This window comes from Myotis myotis, unplaced genomic scaffold (genome assembly GCF_014108235.1).
Source record: "Myotis myotis isolate mMyoMyo1 unplaced genomic scaffold, mMyoMyo1.p scaffold_m19_p_1, whole genome shotgun sequence".
Classification (NCBI taxonomy): Eukaryota; Metazoa; Chordata; class Mammalia; order Chiroptera; family Vespertilionidae; genus Myotis; species Myotis myotis.
Window position 1 is genome coordinate 182,547,482 of NW_023416313.1, and position 20,239 is coordinate 182,567,720.

General features: G+C 37.5%; 1 protein-coding gene across 14 annotated transcripts in view; it reads left to right on the top strand.

Moving 5' to 3' along the window:
• The window catches only part of MAP2K5 (mitogen-activated protein kinase kinase 5), a 266,429-nt gene that overhangs the window by 61,465 nt on the left and 184,725 nt on the right, over positions 1 to 20,239 (top strand). The window lies entirely within an intron of this gene.

Below are 20,239 nucleotides of genomic sequence, written 5' to 3' on the forward strand. Positions count from 1 at the left end.
AAATTTGCTCGCACCCTATGCTAGTCCACTAGCTATGCCCAGTGGAGGACAAACCTCATAAATACCACTGCTTTGCCCTGTGTTGACACTGTAAGTTATTAACAAGACTTCTTCCTGTTGTATTTCCTTCTCTCCCCACCCTGCTCCCCTGAGAGAATTTCTACACATTGATGAATATGTTAAGTTATAAAACTCTCCCAAATTCAGGTTGCAGTGATCTTGTCCTAAAGGAGTGTTCATTTTCATATTAAAAAGTGCTAACCGTAAAATGTAGTTCTCTCGATAGGGAAGTCTTTCTCATGTAGTGCAAAGTTTAAACTACATAATGTAATATCTGGTACTTAATAGTCTGCAGTGGTGTATGAAAAATATTCCGCCAGGAATTAAAAAATCCATACTCTGTAAGAAAGCCCTGAGGGAGAAATAAAGCTTTCCTCCAGAGAGCTAACCCTGTATCACATTACGATTGTGTTTTTACCTTCGATATTTTAACATTGAGGTTAATATATATTTTCAAAGTTGTAAAATAATTTATTTTCTAATTGGTTACTAATGTCCCTAGAATTTTAACTAACCACATGAATACATGTAAAAATTGCCCTATGACCATGAAGGGTCCATCCTAAAACCCCAGAACAACCTCCACATAGAGATGCAGTCTTGGCCTAGAATTAGATTCCTCAGGGTTAGAAGCTCCTTCAAAGTCATCTGCTTCAGTCCCCACCCAGGGCTTCAGTCCGCCCTGCAGGTGGAGCCAGGATGTGAGTCCTTTCTCTTGAATACAGTCCTTTCAGAACTTGTGTTTACATTATCTGGATGATTTTCCCCTACAGATGACTGGATACTGTGAATAGTTGGTCTGAATGTTAAGTACTTGCATTATGATAATTCAGAAGATAAAGTAAGGGCATATTTCTTATACAGCACTTGTGTCTTGCTTTCAAATGTTTGATGACTGTGTCTAGTGAGTTTGAGGCTACTGTTGGCCTTCCTTGGATCATACTAGCATTCCTTCCCATGCAGTCCCTAGTTCTGCACAACTAGCATCTCTTCATTTTAGTCCTCTCCTCCTTACTTTTATCTGACTTGGATTTTCACTCTTTTCTGAAGGTTCATGGGCTCAGGTACTCTGAGAAAGGAAAGAAGGAACATGTATACTCCGATTTTCTCCTCCTGATTTCCCTGAAGGGAGAAGTTTTCAAAGCTTCAACCTTCCTTCTTCATGCTTTCATGCTGATAGCCAGATATAATAATACAGGAAAGATTTCTAGCAACTCTTTGGATTCCATTTATTGGCTTCAAATGGAATCCAAAAACATTTCTTATTTGTGCTGTTTCATCAAATATTTAACTGTCAAGCATGTTTGTATTTTTTAATCGAAAGCCGATTATGAATTTACTATCCTGGTTTGTTCCAGAAGGGAGAAAACATAAAGCCACCAAACCCCAGCAGATAATTTTACTTGAAATAATATTCTAATGTTAAAATTCTAATCTTTCACCTTAAAACACAGGCTTATATCTTTAAAAGGGAGAGGGATGGAAGTAACATGCCCACCTAGCAAATAAAAATTATAGCAAAATTACATTAATATTTTTAAAATATTATTTTTAATTGTGATAAAAATAAATATAACATAAAATTTACCATCTAAATCATTTTTAAGTTCAGTGGTATTAAATACATTAACATTATTGTGCAACTCCCAAGACCACCCATCTGCAGAACTCTTTTCATCTTGCAAATATGATACCCTGTACCCATTAAATAATAACTTCCCATTTGCCGGGTTAATGTTTTTAGTAAGAAGCATGGCTAGAACTTCTCCTTTTATTAGGGCCACAATATCCAAGGGAACATCCTCCCACATGTCCTTAGCCCTTTAATTTGCTGGCATGCTACAGTGACATTAGCAACTTATTCTAAGAGTTCATTTAGCTACCATTTCTTAGGCTCCATATGCATGTTGTAAGACTTAATGTTTTTGGCAGTGGTTGTTAATGGAGGGTGAGTACTAAAATATGATCATTTTAGTACTTTATTTTGTATAGTTGATTTCTTATAAAAAGAAGACATTTCAGTTACCTTATTGCCTAGGTGATTCTTAAGGAAAAGGACATGAAGAGACCAAATTGCATAACTGCTTGTCATTGATCATTGGCCTTCACTTCTTCCTGGGCTTCAATGTATGCTGTTCTTATGTCCTGGCTTTTAGTTCAGCACAAAGAAATGATATAATCATCAAGAAATGAAAATCCACTTTACTAAAGTCTCTATAAAACCAAATGTTTTATGTGTTATGATTGACTTTCTCCTACAATAAGTTTACCTTAATGGTTTTGACTATAAAAATTGTGATTTTTTTTTCAAACAAAATGATTACATTACAGGCTATGCTACATAAACTAGATGAAGAAAATATTGGAAAATCCACTCGTTGGTAACAAAACTGCTTAATGGGCCTATTTAATTTTTTTCTTATGAAGTGTAATAAAGCTAATAAATACAAAGCAAAAGTTTAACATTCCAGTCTTATTTGCTCTACTTTATGGGCTATTGTGACTTGCAAGGGACAAACTGCAATATATATTACTTAATAGTTGGTGACATTTTCATCCCTTACATCTAGATGTTCTCTCCAGTTATGCAACATGAAATTCTGTGTCTAGTCCCTGCCCTTCTCTGATAGTGATCCAGGCAGATAATATTAAGTTGGTATTTCTTGGACTACTGAGTTGGATGAAATGGACCATAAAGGAAACACCTTTCACTAAAATATAGCCCAAGCCTAGGAAGAAGAATAATTTAGGAAAAGGAAATGAATGCACCTTCATTATTGCTCCATTTACCAACGTACTACAAGTTGTGCCAAAAAATTAATTGAAGAAAGACACATGTTCTCTTCCCTTCTGAAAGATTCACAATGAATCTCAAAAACTTTGAGAAAGTAGAGAGCAGTATGTTTTGTGATTACATGTGGGGGTTCTGAGTTTGAATCCTGCATCTGCCACTAACTAGCTGTGTAACCTTGGGAAAGTTATATCATGTCTTCTGCCTCAATTTCCCTATGTGTAAGATGGGGATATCTGTCTTACAAAGTTGTTGTGAGTTTAAATGAGATGTACCATAGAAGAAGCTTACCACTATGACTGACACTAAATGTTAGCTACTGGTAATGTTAGCTACTGGTAATGGTAGTACTAATAACAGAAAAGTCATTAAGCCTTTATGCTCCCTATGCTTAACTTGGCTATGGGATTATTTTTCTGAAATACACCTATAAACATCTCACAGAATTACTGTTGTGTTGAATTAACTTTGAGAAATTCTACATTATATTATGATATGTAGTATATTTCTGTGTTTTCTTGTATTTTCTAGTTGTCTCATGAATATGATTTTTCTTACATAAATCTTACAATGATTTTTTTAAAGTTTCAAAGTATTTTCTCTTTCATCGTGGTATTTTGTAATTGCTGTAGGACAGCTGATATAATATTAAGCCCATTTTACCACCGGGGAAAGCCAGGGCTTGCATTCCTGTGACCATTCAGTAGCAGAGCCAGGGACTCTTCAGAGTACCTCTTTCTTTCACTGTCTTCCCCCAACCCCCCAACCCCCGACAGTGTTGTTTCTCAAGGTCAAGCAGAGTCCATTGTGTTTTCTTGTATTTTCTAGTGTACCCAGCATAGTCCTAAGGATAGATTCTTTATACATGTTGGCTGAAATGGAGTGAGGCAAGTGGAGGTTTTTTCAAGCTGGTTTTAATAAGACTCTTTAATTGGGTCCTTCCCATATCTAGCTACTTATAGATCTTGCAGAATTCAGAGGCTGCATGATTGTTCTAGAATATTAACCAAGAACAATAGAAATTTCTAAATTAAGGGCTATATTTGAACGACTAATTTTCTTACAGATGTTAAAACGTTGAGAACGTAGCACCCATTAACCCAAGTATTAGTTACTGTTCTCTTTTCTTGGATATTATGGCACATTGAAATGAGAGTAATTAACAGTCTCCATTGCTTTGGAAACATTCTGTGATCATGAAGGCCAGTCACTCAGGTTCTTTGCTCTGTCCTCACAATTTCATGGAGTCACTTAAGCTTTGGGTCTAGAAATGAAGTAATATTAAACTCTTAGGACTTAAGTCATGCCAAGTCAGTTAGCTAACAAGCACTTAAGGAACATCTTTTATATTTTTTCCTTAATACAAATGATTCAGACTAAGACTCAAGATGCCAGCTTTTTGGCCATGAATTCTAGTCTATAGGTGTTTGAAAACAGTAATGAATTTTCTGCCTCCATCTGCTTCCTAGAGTACAGTTAAGGGTCTAACCTGATTTAGGGTAGAATTTTCTCAGTGATATAATAGGTAGCATATATGCTGTCTATATGGTGTTATGAAGATTGGCTATATGCCATTATTTACAAATTAATTTAACCATATCTAGAGACAAGAAGAAGGGGAAGGGATAATACTCAAAGATGTTGGTCTCTCCTCCTTTATGTTGTCTTACCTATTTTACGAGATGTTTGTTGGGCAGCAGGGTGAGGATGGTCCTCTGAGATGGTAACTGAGATCATGTGAATTAGTAAATTGTATTCTGCCCTTGTGATATGACTGGACAGGCCAATTAAAATATTATACTTGTGTTTTGGAGGTGGAATTATTTCAGTTACATGATTTCTTTCATGAAAATTAAAAGCTCTGGTGATCAGTTATATAAAATGAAAAATACATTGTTGTCTAATTAAACTCTGTTTAGGAAACAAAAAATTTTAAATCATGGGACTCCTAAGCGGAAACAATAAAAAGAGTCCTGACAAAACCTATGTAGAACCACAGAGTACCCAGAAACCCTCACTTCTTTCACCAGCTGACCTGAAAAGTGCCAAACCTAAACAGCAGGAGGTCTGGCTCCAGCTTCTCTGCGGACTGCATCAGGAACCCCTCAGTCCTTTAGATGCTTTCCTTGAAGTGCATCTTATAAATTAAGAGTCGTTTTTAAATGGTCTTGATATTGACCCAGGAGTAAGGTGATAGTTTGATTTATTTTAACTTTAATTTCCAATCAAATGACCAGCATTTTCCTTGCAACCAAGGTCATATTTTTAACAAGCAAACAAGACATCTTAATGCAAAATTAAATACTTATATTGCTAGATTGCATTATAGTATCATGTGACAAGTAAGGATATTAATATTTCCAGAAAATCAATGAGTATTTGTCAAATAAAATTAATTATGTATGTTTCCCTCTCTCCCCCTCTCAGCGTTCACTTGTATAGGTTTGTTTCATACAATAATGTGTATTGTATTGATTAGAATTTAAAGAATGAACCTGAGCTTGTGATTCGCGACACCTTTCCCACCGTTGCTCCTCCCTCTACGTTCCTATAGCTTCACACATGCTCATATCTATTATTGCAACGATGGATTATTGGCATCCAACCAACATGACAGGATGTCACAGGTTGCTGAGCGTAGATTTTCAGACTCTGTTCCCACCCGAATTAACTATTATTGAAACAGTTTATTGAGATTGAAGTATTGATCATTTTCTGCTAACCTTGGCTTAAGGGAAGAGGAGGTGGTGGTGTTTTTGAAAGATACTAAATTTCATTTTTAAAAAAATCTCATTTATTTCGCCTTTTCTTCCTATTTTATAGCCTCTATTGTTTTATTGCTTGGAAAAGTGTAGCTTGGCTTTATTTTTATGACAGTATAATTATACTTCAGAAATGCACTTGATTACTATGGATAACAAAATTGTTCTAGTATATTGTTTTGGCCAATATTGCTATACAAACAACTTTTCAGTCAATTGAGTCTGGTAGAAATCAATACATTATGGTAATATTTCAAGTATGAATTTGCTGAATCTAAGTATTTCAACACCATCTTCTTTCAGGGAAAAATGATTTTGAAGTGGTAAGACTTATAATATTTTATTAAAAATGCTTTCTTTATAAATAAATTTAAAATTCCCAGCAGAAGTAATTGTGAGCAGATGAAAGCATAAGACAACTTCTGTTTTAATAGGGTGGAAGAGATCTAGTTTCCATTTGAAAACTATTCTCTGGCTGCATTAGGAGGGTATTACAACTGGGTTTTACTTTTCATCACAGTATGCCACCTTTGGATTCAAAAGTGTCTGAGCCCTGACCTGTGTGGCTCAGTGGATAGAGCGTCGGCCTGTGGACTGAAGGGTCCCAGGTTCAATTCTGATCAGGGGCATGTACCTTGGTTGCGGACACATCCCCAGTGGGGGGGCGTGCAGGAGGCAGCTGATCGATGTTTCTGGCTCTCTGTCTTTCTCCCTTCTTCTTTGTAAAAAAAATCAATAAAATATATATTTTTTAAAAAGTGTCTGGTCCTGAGTACTGAGTTGACAGAGATTTGTGGATAGTTCAGAGAACACCTGGAGGAGCATGAAGAGAATAATAAGGGGTTTGGGAATCGTGCCATTCCAGTCCTCCTTCATTCATTTGTTGTACAGTCATGTTCTGAGCATGTGCTCTGTGGAGGGCAGTGTACTAGCTGTCAAGGACAGCCCAGCTCTCATTGGACCTGTGTCTAGAAGGATGGAGAGTTAAGTATGGGTCGTGTCTGGGTAGGTATCCTCACGGGGCCTAGCACTGCGCCTTACCTATTGTGGCCACTTAGCATTTCAGGAATTAACCTGCAGAAGCAGATTCTTCACAACCTAAGGATGGACTCAAAGTGTTGTCCAGTGCTAGGCAGCTCTGGGAGGTGTGAATTCGCCTACCTTAGGCAGAACGACATGGCTCTTGTTCAGAACTGCTGAGAAAATCATTCCCACTTTGACCTGGACAAGACATGCCTGCAGAGGTTATTCCCAAGTCTGAAGTTCCAGAACTAAATTCAGCATTCAGCTATCATAAAAATATTATGTCAGGTGATGCATGGTTTTTCTTTTTTTTCTTACTGTAGATTCATTTATTCATTGAATAAATACTTACTGAGGGTTTCTCTATGCCAAGGACTATCCTGAGCACATGCAATTCAGTAGTGAACAAGACAGACAAGTTCCCTGTGCTCCTGGACTCACACTAGTAAGACAGACAAACAGTAATGAAGGAAATGAACACCAGAATAAGATGATATCAGACCTTGCAAGTGATATAAAGAATGTAAAGTAGGTACTCAGCAAAGCTTATCTGAGGAGGTGATATTTGAGCTGAGACCTGAAGGACAGGAAGGAGCCAGTCTCGGGGAAATCTGGGAAAAGAACCTTCCAGGCAGAAGGAACCACTAGTGCAGCGGTTCTCAACCTGTGGGTCGCGACCCCTTTGGCGGGCAAACGACCCTTTCACAGGGATCGCCTAAGACCATCCTGCATATCAGATATTTACATTACGATTCATAACAGTAGCAACATTACAGTTATGAAGTAGCAACGAAAATAATTTTATGGTTGGGTCACAACATGAGGAACTGTATTTAAAGGGCCAGAAGATTGAGAACCACTGCACTAGTGGCAAAACCCTAAGATGGGTGTGAACATGTTGTGTCTAGGCCAGCATGGTTGGAGTGGTGTGAGCTCAGGGGAGGGCAGAGAGTTGGTCAGGGTGTTATCATGCTGGAAGTTTTAGACCTTGCTAAGTCTATGCTAAAGAAGGAAGGCATGGTGAGTCTGGTTACCCCTTATATTACCAGTGAGAAAGACAAAGCTTGGAAGGGTTAAGTGGCATGCCCAAGGTTAAATCAAGAGTAGAACTCAGTAGAAAACATCGAGTTGTATACCTTAAAATATATATAGTTTTTATTTGTCAATTTTATCTTAATATGAAAGCTGGAGAAGGAAAAAAGACCAGAACTCTGGTCTTTTGACACCTACATCTGTACTTGGGACTACTCCTCAAGCCAGGATTTTTCTGTTTGTCATTCACTCCCTTGAGTTTCCTAATTTTTAACCCAGATTACTTTTGAGTGTAAGACATAAATTAATATATAATTCTGAAAGTCAGTGATGTGCCATCTGTAGTTGTTACTTTTTAGTAGACGTTAAAATAATCATTCCTTGGCTAATAGAATTATTGCAGCATAACTTGTTATTTGGTTTACCCTTTGGGTCTCCTTACTTATTAAAATCTATAATTTAATAATAAAAGACCTAGATTAATTGTATGGTTATGCTAGTGGAGGTGGTGCATTTCTTGATTTACTGGTATAAGGCACATTATATTTTTTAGCAGTTTTACAGTATCTGATGTTTTAGAAAATTGTAGTCTTTTGGTTGGTATATAGCACAAGCAAATATTTGTATACCATCTAGGGTATTTACTTTATAAATTGCTTTTTTTGGAAAATAATTCACTGGAAAGTCCAAAAGGCATTTACTGTGTATAACTTTGTGCCAGTTTTTTTCATTGCTCTGTTGTTGGTTACTTTGATACAAGAGACCATGTTTCTGTTTAATTGTTGTCTTACTGGAGTGACATGTTTAGGTTCTGATTTGTGCACTAACTAAATCAGGGGAGCAAATTACTAAATTAGAGGGGAAATAGTAATAGAGACTTAAGCTGTGTATATTAATCATAAAGTTTTCGTAAACATTAATTTGGTTTTAAGTATGACTTTGTATTATGCTATCCCCTTGACTCTAAAATTTCTATATTTTTCCTTGTCAGTATTACAAAAGAAAGAAAAAGAATGTACAGTATTATTTCTAAAAGCAGAGTTTGTGGGTTTTGTTTTGTGAATTCAAATAATGAAGTGAATAATGTTCAGACAAAATTAGAACTTGCTTTAGGGCATAATCAATATAGCATTTTAACAGGCTTAGTGTATTGGAAACTGTGTTGTGTAAGGTTCTCTTACTGATTCTATTACAACTGTTAACTGTAGCAGCAAAATGTAACAATCTACTTAGTCAATAAACATAAAGCTCCTACTAGACCATAATTAAGTTTTCAGAAAAGTTATGTAAAAACTATGAATAAAATATATTTTTACATTTCTCAGCAATAAAATGTATAGCTAATGAAACTTTACAGTGGTAGAAAAAAATGACAATACATGGGATAAAATTCAGAATGAATTTTTACCATAAACACATGTACCAAATTAAGTTTCTGTACACCATTTATTTCTTTTCCTTTTTAACTTGTTTTGAAGGTAATTCTTAGTGTTGCAGAGTATAACAGCTGGGTAGGTGACCCAAAAGGACAAATGAGAAGTTTCCCTGCTTTCCTGGAATCCAAGTAAAATGTTTCAAGGCCCCGCCTGCCTACATATACCCAGAACACAAAAGGTGCTCCACACAGTGGCTGCACTTCCATTTCCAAACTGGGCCGCCATGCCCAGGGTTCATCCCCAGCAGCATTAGAATGTATCCGGGTAGAGTAGGCATCACCACTGAAACTCAGTATTCATTCTTTCTTTCTTTTCTTTTCTCTTCTTTTGTTAATCCTTTTTTAAAAATATATATTTTATTGATTTTTTACAGAGAGGAAGGGAGAGGGGTAGAGAGTTAGAAACATCGATGAGAAAGAAACATTGATCAGCTGCCTCCTGCACACCCCCTATTGGGGATGTGCCCACAACCGAGGTACATGCCCTTGGCCAGAATCGAACCTGAGACCCTTGAATCCGCAGGCCGACGCTCTATCCACTGAGCCAAACCAGCCAGGGTTAATCCTCACCCAAGGATATTTTTCCATTGATTTTTAGGGAGAATGGAAGAAAGAGGGAAAGACAGAGAGAAATATCTATGTGAGAGAAACACATCGATTTCTTGCCTCCTACACGTGCCCTGACCAGGGCCTGGGCAGGGAAGGAGTCTATAACTGAGGAACATGCCCTTGACCAGAATTGAACCCGGGACCCTTGGTCAGCAGGCTGATGCTCCGTGCATGGAGCCAACCCATCTAGGGCTCATTATTTCTTGATCCCTTTCCCAGTGCTCTTTCTAGTAAATAATTACACTTTGGTTCTGTGAGGAGAGCTAAAGTAAGCAGACTGTGTACAAGCTGAAGGATTTCTGCTGGCATTTACTTGCAAACATACTACAGTTATACTTTTTACTTTTTACATTGGCACATGTACCTTACAGATGACCCATATGAACAGACAGGTGTCTTCCTTCTTTCCTCCTCCCCTGGAACTTGTAATATTTAAAGTAACTGATTTAACCCTAGTCGATTTGGCTCAGTGGATAGAGCGTTGGTCCTTGGACTGAAGGGCCCCAGGTTGGATTCCAGTTAAGGGCACATACCTTGGTTGCAGACTCAATCCCTGGCCCTGGTTGGAGCACATGTGGGAGACAACCAATCTATGTGTCTCTCTAAGATCGATGTTTCTCTCTGTGTATCTCTCTTTCTTCCTCCCAGTCTTTCAAAAAATCAGTGGGAAAATATCCTTGGGTGAGGATTTAAAAAATAATCCTATATAACAGGGGTCCTCAAACTTTTTAAACAGGGGGCCAGTTACTGTCCCTCAGACCGTTGGAGGGCCGGACTGTAGTTTAAAAAAAAACTATGAACAAATCCCTATGCACACTGCACATATCTTATTTTGAAGTAAAAAAACAAAACGGGAACAAATACAATATTTGTATTTGCATGTGGCCCGCGGGCCGTAGTTTGAGGACCCCTGCTATATAATAAAGAGGTAATATGCAAATTGACCAGCACTCCAAGACACAAGGTAGCCACCCCATGTGGTCAAAGATGGCCACCCCCATGTGGACACAAGATGGCCAGCAGGGGAGGGCAGTTGGGGGTGATCAGGCCTGCAGGGGAGGGCAGTTAGGGGCTACCAGGACAGTAGGGAAGGGCAGTTGGGGGTGACCAGGCCAACAGGGGAGGGCAGTTGGGAGTGACTGGGCCTGCAGGGGAGGACAGTTGGGGGCAATCGGGCCAGCAGGGGAGCAGTTAGGCATCGATCAGGCTGGCAGGGGAGTGGTTAGTGGGTGATTAGGCTGGCAGGCAGAAGCGGTTAGGGGCAATCAGGCAGGCACGCAGGCAAGCGGTTGGGAGCCAGCAGTCCTGTATTGTGAGAGGGATGTCCGACTGCCCGTTTAGGCCCGATCCCACCGGCAGTCATACATCCCTCGAGGGGTCCCAGATTGGAGAGGGTACAGGCTGGGCTGAGGGAGACACACACCCCCATGCACAAATTTTGTGCACCAGGCCTCTAGTAATAATAATAAAAACAAAGTAACTGATTTAGTACAATGTCAAAAATGTCACTTCACCCGGTTGGGTTTTTTCATTTCCCGTGGTTTAGTGAGTGTATTTTTGTGTGTATTTAAATAATCTTTGGAATCTTGTTGTTGTTTTGGCTGCTGGTCTTTATAAGGAAGTTAGTTTTCCTCTTCCCACACAGACCCCGCTTCCTTTCTCCTTCCATTAATCTTACTTTAAAAATGTGTGACAACTTTAAGACGTAATTTCTTGAATGGATTGGAAAATACCACCTTTTCTTGACTACACTCAGAGGCTGTAAAACAAAATGTTGCTCAGTTTTTAAAGAGAATATTCTAATATAGTTTATATATTTTTGGAATTGAGTTTAGAATTCAAATACTTTATATCTGTATTCCGGAACATAGCTCCTCAACATAGAAGCACAGTGCCCTGTGCAGGGAAGTCACTCAAATTCCTTCTGGTTCTGGGAGTTAGCTATGACTATTCCCAGATGGTGGGAGATATGATGATAGTTTGAGTGTTATTCAGTTTTTATGTTAAAATAAGTAGTCCTTACTGGTTCGGTTTGGCCCCAGTCATGATATGCCCATTTCATGAAGTCTGTTATGCACAAAAGTGCACAAAATGAAGACAGAGTGCCTCTCCTCAGCCTGACAAAAGCTATTCCTTTGCAGAATGGTAGCTGCAGCGAAAGTAAATAAATGAATGGACAGCAATCACAGCCTAGTTGATGAAACTGTTCAATTAAAGCACAGGCATTTACATGGTGTAATTTCCCTAAATTGCCAATGAGCCCCTTTAGACACAACCAGTGTTCAAATTGATTTCAGCATTGATTTTGGCTGAAGCTGATAAATTTCTGCTTGTTAGTTAAAGTAATTTTGCAGAAGACTTTGTACTGCAGTATTGAAGTGTTCATTTAGCTGATGGTTAAAAGAGGAGTTATTTACAGAGGCCTCTACTGTTGTTCTGAGATGGGACAATTCCCCAATCATCTTTTACTTTTAATTTTTTAGGCTTCAGTATACCAATCAATAGGTGATTGAAACTGATTAAAACTTATCCAACCAGCTGCCTATGGCAGTTTAATTAGAAGCTGGATGATTCTTAAATTAAAGTCGTCTTATTTTCATTGCATAGCCATCTTCCAGAAGAGTAAGGGACTAACAATGCTTAAAACTTGAAGTTTGATTCTGTTAAGGTATTTCACAAATGTTAACTCAATAGCTATTTCTAAAGACAACTCAAAAATGTATTCAGATTACTTTGCCTTTTTAGAGATTAGAAGTAATAATATACGTACTTGCTAGACAAGGAATATTTTTTCAGACAAAGGGATAACCTGTAGTATAATGAGATATATGAAAGAACAGCTGTTTGTGATATATAGCTTATTTCATAAACAAGATGAATGCCTACGCTTTTTTTTAAATCTTCACCCAAGGACATGTCCATTGATTTTAGAGGGAGAGGAATGGGGAGGGGAGAGAGAGAGAGAGAGAGAGAAAGAGAGAGAGAGAGAGAGAAAGAAAGAGAGAGAGAAATATTGATCTGCGTGATCCTGCATGTGCCCTGGCTGGGAATTGAATCCGCAGTCTTTTGGTGCATGGGACGATGCTCCAACCAACTGAGCCACACTGGCCAGGGCTGAGCTTATTTTGTAAATACTGCAGTACAGGATGAAACTAGCCATCACAGTATTCTATGTATCTCCTCACTGAAAACCATGAGCTTTGAATTTATGTTTTTCTGTTTTGAGGTCTAGATTAAAATCAATCTCCAATGAATTAAAAAACACACAAATATTTTCATATAATTACATGTTAATTTTTGAACAGTATTATGGGCAGGGTTATAGAAGATAGATTTTTGCCTTATTCCCCCAGGGAATCTTCCCCATACTAATTTTCTCTAGTGTGGGACAATTTCTTGAGTTTTTAATGGAAATGGGTTAATATTTCTGTCATAGAGGGCATATTACATCTGTTACTACAGGGAAGAAGAGAATAAATGGCTCACTTTCCAGAGGTGCATTTACTCTTTGACCCACTAGGGTCCTATTTAGTGTTCTAGGAGAGGTAATTTAGTAAATTGTACTCCAGTGGCCTGAAAAAGTTAATGCAACTCTGAAAAGTGAGTCATTCAATCGATTTTCCCTATTGCTTTTAAAAAATCAACACGGACCATATCCAGAGAACCTTGAAGACAACTGGAGTTAGAGGTTCTAGAAGCAGCCAGTTTTATTGGGACAGGCATTGGATTTAGCTTCTGAGAACTTGACCCTATTTCCCACTTCAGTGCTTATCAGATAAGAATCTTGAAGCAGTTAACCTCACCAAGCCTTCCTTTCCTTAACTACAAAGTGGGGATAATGAGAATATTCACCTTACAAAAATGTGTATTAAATAAAGTAGCTTCTCTATATAAAACACTTTTTACAAACTATAAAGCACAGTGGAATATTAGTTATTAATCAAAGGAAGTTTTCTGAAATAGCCATTTTTTATCTGATTTTGGAAAGTGATTTATTAGCTTTCCACCAAGAAACTGTGTAATGAAACCATTTCAGGAGAGAAGTTGCCTAGCCAGTTAATCCTGAAGGTATTCTTATTTTTCCCACATGTATTGCCTAACTACTTCATTTCTTTCTTTCATTCCTATCAGGCTTTATTTCTCTTGCCTCTCTGTTTTGCCCATTACATTTTTTCAGAATCTTTGATAAGAGATCACTGTGATTCTAGCCTCCTTGATCTCAAAGGCATTTAGGCCATATATTAAAAGATATTACTCTCGTTGGTGTGGGGAGTGTTTAAAGGCTTGAACCAGCCTGCACCAGTTTATGGAAGAAATATGGAGGCAGTGATTACCACATTAACTTTGAGGCAGGTGTGGGAGTAAAAAGAGGTATATAACCAGAGTAAATAGAAAGCAGATGACATGATAAAATGTAGGGTTATCATAACTTTTCTCTGATTGGAAATGGTTCTAACCCAGCCCAGTTCCCCATGCTATATGTTAGGTTGGTTTGTGAGCCCTATGTATTATCATCATCTTGAGAAAGTTGTTAATATCTGCAACCTAATAGCATGTTTGGTATGATACTTAAACTATCTGGGGGGTAGGGATGTTGTTTAACAACAAATTATTTTGCAATCAGTAGTCAAGCTTCTGTAATGGATTTTTAGGCAGAAGGAAGGTTGGCATAGACTGTTTGAACTAGTACAGCCTAGAAGCTTCTTTTTACAACTGCTGTTTACTTTGGGTTTTCTGTTTTAACAGCTAGAGCCTGGCTAATGTGCTTCTCTATTATAGAAGGCAACAACTGTCAGCGTTGATTTCCCTGACACTATTTGAATTTTTTTCTGTGGATGGCTATTTTTGTATATGACATATTGGTAAAATCCTCCAAAGAAACCTACGATAAGACCAAATCTCTAAAACGATCAAGCAGTAAAACACGTTTTTCATTAACTGACACAGCTAGTTTACATTTGTTTACTGAAAACGTGTTGTTGCATTAAAAGATGACATGGGGGGGGGGGTGTGAAACTAATCTCACAAGATAACAAAAGATCTTTGTTTTGTTTATATGTGCATATATATACTCAGACATTTATGCACTTCACTTTTATAAGGCAAAGAAGGGTACTACTGGTTTGGTGTAGGTTTCAGAATTGCCTTCTAATCTTTTGGCATAATGTAATACAGCCAACTCTCAGGTTTCTTATTTTAAAATAGGAGGTTCAAAATGTATCACCTCATGCCAGGTATATATATCTCCTAGTGGTGCATCTAGCCCTTTAATTTCTATCATCCCCTTTCTTCTGGTTTTAAATTTCTTTTGTACCAAGGATATAAAGTCTGGAAATGGAAAAACTTCCAAGTTGGAGAAAGATTTACATTGGTTATTCTAAATTTACCTAAAATCAGAGTTATCTTTTTTCCCCCTGGAAAATAAATGAACTGTGATCTTAAGAGCAAGAAAACAGCATCTGTAAGTATGGAAACCAATGATCTTACATCATATTGGCTTTAATGGATACCATATTTTTTATAAGGAAGTAGATTTAGTTAATAATTAAATCTCATTATAGCCAGTCTTAACTTCCTATGCTAACAAGAATTGAGAGTTGCATAGATAATGAAAATGTGTGACCAATCAAAATTCTTACTTTAGACCAGCGTCTCAACCTGTGGGTCGCTACCTCTATGGGGGTTGAACGACCCTTTCACAGGGGTCACCTAAGACCATCGGAAAACACATATTGAATATATAATTACATATTGTTTTTGTGATTAATCACTATGCTTTAATTATGTTCAATTTGTAACAATGAAAACACATCCTGCATATCAGATATTTACATTACGATTCTTAACAGTAGCAAAATGACAGTTATGAAGTAGCAATGAAAATAATTTTATGATTGGGGGTCACCACAACATGAGGAACTGTATTAAAGGGTCGCAGCATTAGGAAGGTTGAGAACCACTGCTTTAGACAATTAAACATCTATAATAATAAAAGCGCAATATGCTAATTAGACCAGACGTTCTTCCAGGCGACCTTCCAGATGAAGCTGGGACTGCAAGGGAAGCCTGGGTCCCGGGTGCCAGAGGGAAGCCTGGGTCCTGGGTGCCAGAGGAAAGCTGGAGCTGGCAGCCAGGGGAAAGAAGGCCTACACTTGCATGAATTTCATGCATTGGGCCTCTAGTTTTGTTATAACAAACCAGATCTCAGAGGCTTCTCTTTCACCTTGTCTCCTTTCCTTTGTCCTGCCTCTGATGGACATCCTGGAATGGCATTCAAACAACAGAGATTTAGGGAATCCAGGATAATTCCACAAGTTGTGAAGTATTTGCTTGAAAAACAGAGAACCAATTTTATCCTTTAGGGAGAACCATTATTATGTCTGAAGCAAGCTAATAACATAAAGCCATTTGTAACTTTTATTTTCATACAGGCTTTGCTTACCTTCTTTCTTGCCTCCTACCTGTTCTCTAGAAGACCCAGGGAACAAAATAAATAAACATCACATTCTTTCCTATGTACCTAGAATAAGACCATTCCTTTCTAATTATAGCTCATTTCTTAAGCCAACTCCTAACTATTATTGCTTTCACCATTTTAGTGACTGGCTTATTTTCTTAGGTTTCCCACCCATTTAGAGAATTTTCCAACAATTGATAGCACTCTATAAATAATTAGCACTCTATAGAATAATTAGGACCCCCTCTTCACTAACCTTCTCCAAAGTATGTTATGTGAGAAGTAGAACTTAAGTCAGTAGCATTTACCTGACATGGTATATGAAAGAATTGCCTTCCTTCTTTCACAGGACAGGAGCAATACTGTCCTGTTAGTGTTCTTGATTAAAAGTCATCATACATGCAATTACTCTTGAGATTCTTGCTCCAAGAAGCAAAAAATGGGGAAAGGTGTTTCCTTACTCATTGTGATGACCATTTTGCTAACAAATTGACATTTATCACATACATTATCAGTTATGCCAAAATATGAAATAATTATATTTGAACCATAGGTCAGCTCCTCCTCACAATCACTGGAGAAGCATAGATACTTTCTATTATAAATAATTCTTTCTGCTTGTAATTTAATTTGATTAGAATGTATTCCAAAATTAACATGCAGAAAAGCACCATTGAAATTAGATGCCTACTTTAATTGTATAAGATTTTACAAGCTTTATCAGAAAATATATGATGAGCTCTAGGTTATTTATTTTGGGAACAGGAGTCAGCTGGGACGATTCATATTCTTTTTAGTTCTCCTAGAATTTGAAATTCTAAGCATAAATACTTTCAGTAAACATTGTGAAGTACAGTTGCAATTGATTTACGCATGACATAAACTTGTGTGGGAGTCCAGATGTTGGAATGTGAACACAGGTTGTTTCTCCCTTATGTCCTATGTGAATGTAGGACTTTATAACATTTTGTTTTCAAATTTTTCTTTTTCTGCACTGCTGGTGGGAATGTAGTCTGGTGCAGCCACTGTGTAGAACAGTATGGAGTTTCCTCAAAAAACTAAAAATGGAACTCCCATTTGACCCAGTGATTCCACTTCTAGGAATATATCCCAAGAAGCCAGAAACACCAATCAGAAAGGATATATGCACCCCTATGTTCATAGCAGCACAACTCACCATAGCTAAGATTTGGAAACAGCCTAAGTGCCCATCAGCAGATGAGTGGATTAGAAAACTGTGGTACATCTACACAATGGAATACTACGCTGCGGTAAAAAAGAAGGAATTATTGCCATTTGCAACAGCATGGATGGAACTGGAGAGCATTATGCTAAGTGAAATAAGCCAGTCAGAGAAAGATAAATACCACATGATCTCACTCATTTGTGGAATATAGAGAACAACATAGACTGATGAACAGGGACAGATCCAAAGACAGAGAAACAGTGATCAGACTATCAATCCCCAGAGGGAAAGTAGGGGAGGCAGGGGGGTAAGGGGGAGAGATCAACCAAAGGACATGTATGCATGCATATAAGCCAAACCAATGGACACGGACAACAGGGGGATGAGAGCATGAGTTGGGGTGGGGGACGGGGGGTCGGGAAGGTTGGGGGTTAATGGGAAATGAGGACACATTTGTAATACCTTAACCATTAAAGAAATTTAAAAATTTTTTTTCTTTTTCCTCCTTTCTCATTTTTAAAGATTCTTGGAGAAATTCAGTTTATTATTTGGAGTGATGTATCTTTTTAAAAAATCTCATTAGTATTTAGATGAAGGTAAGCACAACCTCTAGCCTTGCGTATATTATGCTAGTCCCACCTTTGAAATTTCAAAGAGCAGATATTAGGCTTAATTGCTTTAGTCCCCAGGTATTACTTTTTAAACCAGTCACATGTTTACTTGAATACCTACTCTCTCTAAGGTACTGCACTTGGCAGTATGGGAGATATAACACCAACATTCAGGGCCTCAGGGATACCATTCTCAGGGGTATATTGCTGGCTTACTGCCTATACCTTCTCGTCTCCTTTTCTGGGTTTTTTCCCCATCTTTCTGACTTCTAAATTTGGAGTTCCTCTGGTCCAGTCCTCAGGCCTTGTCTCTATTTACTGTAGCTCCTAAGAGCTTTTATAGTTCCATGCCTTCTAGGATCTTAGGTTTAATGAAGCCCTGCCCTTGGTCCTGAACTGCAGGCTTATGTCTAATTACTAGTTGGATGTCAGATGTCTTTTAGGCATTGCAGAATCACCTAAAACTGAACTCTTGATTTTCTCTGAAACCTTCTTCTAGAGATCGTCCAGTCTTAGTATATGGAAACTTTATTCTACAAGTTGTTCATGGCAGAAACTTTGCAGTCATTCTTAATCCTTTTTCTCTCAGACCACCAAATTTACCCACAAATCTTGTTGGCTCTTCCTCACAGTTATTTTAAGAATTATTTTAAGAAGCCACCACTCTTTTCCTACCACCCTATTCCAAGCCACTATTATCTCTTGCTAGGATTATTACAGTAGCCTCCCAACTAGTCTCCCAGTTTCTATCCTTACTTTCCTATAGTGTTCTCTCTACCCAGCAGCCAAAATGATCTTTCTAAAATATGTATAAGCTCTCCTTCCTCTCACCAGGGCTTCTTATATCACTCAGAATAATAGTCTAATTTTTCACCATGGCCTAAATGGTATTACACATTCTGTCTTCCCATTACCTTTCTAACCTCATCTCTCACACTAGTACCCTTGCTTATTCCACTTGCACACACATCAGACACACAGTCCCACTTTGGGGTGTTTGAACTAACTTACCATTTCCTCTGTCTGGAGGCCTCTTCTTCCAGATATTTAAATGTTGTGCTGCTTTACTGCTCACATGTAACCTTATAGAAGAGGCAGCCCCTGACCTCCTCCACACCTGTAATATAAACAAACATACCCCTAATCTCGGTCACTCTCTCTATGCTTACCTTTATTCTTTTTCACTGCTTACATTCCTGACATATTGTAATCAGAAAAAGTGACCTGTATGTTACAGACTTTGTTGAGGCCTGCTTTATGCCCTAGTACATAAACAGTTTTTAAAAAATAAATTTCTGTACCTAGAAATAATGGATATTCTCAGTTTGATTGACGAAGAGTTCCATATATGATCAGTGACCAGCCTGTTAATTGTGATGTTAAGATCTTCTGTACCTTATTAATTTTGATCTGATTGATCTGTTGATTACTGGCAGACATTCTGCCACTAAGTCTGTGGATTTGTCAAATTTTCCTTGTAATTCCGTCTATAACATGTATCTCACTTTTTCTGACTGCAATACAGTTAGTTTAGAAATCAATAATAAATTAACCTCATATATTTGGAAATTAAAATGCACACATCTAAATAACGTATGGGTTATATAATACAGCATAGTGGAAATAAAAATATTTACAACTGAATAATAAAGAAATATCATATATGAAAACTCAGGGATGCAATCAAAGTCATACTTATAGGATAGTTTTTTGTGTGTGTATTAGAAAAGAATAACTGGATATTAATAGGCTCAGCAGCTACCTGAAGAATTATTTTTAAAAGGGAAAGTGTTAAACCCTAAGGAAGTGGGAGGAAAGAAATACTAAAGGAAAAAAAATTAATGAAATTAAAATTTAAGAAACAATTAAGAAAACCAAAAACTGGTTTCTAGGAAAAACTGATCAAATAGAAGAGATAAGATACAAAATTAGGATTAAAAAAGGATGGAAGGAGAGGGGGAATAGGAGAAAAGTGGTCAAAAAGTACAAATTTTCAGCTGTAAGAGAAGTAAATACAGGAGATGCAATGTATAGCATGGTGACCATAGTTAACACTGCTATGTGATAAATAGGATGTTGTTTTGCTTTCTCTTTTTATTGTATCTATAGGAGATGATAGATGTTAACTAAACTTATAGCAGGAATCATTTTACACTATATATAATTAAAACCATTATGCTGTACACCTTAAACTTATACAATGAAGTGTGTCAATTATATCTCAATAAAACTGGTGGGGGACATATTTCTAGACAGAGCAGAAAATTTTAAAA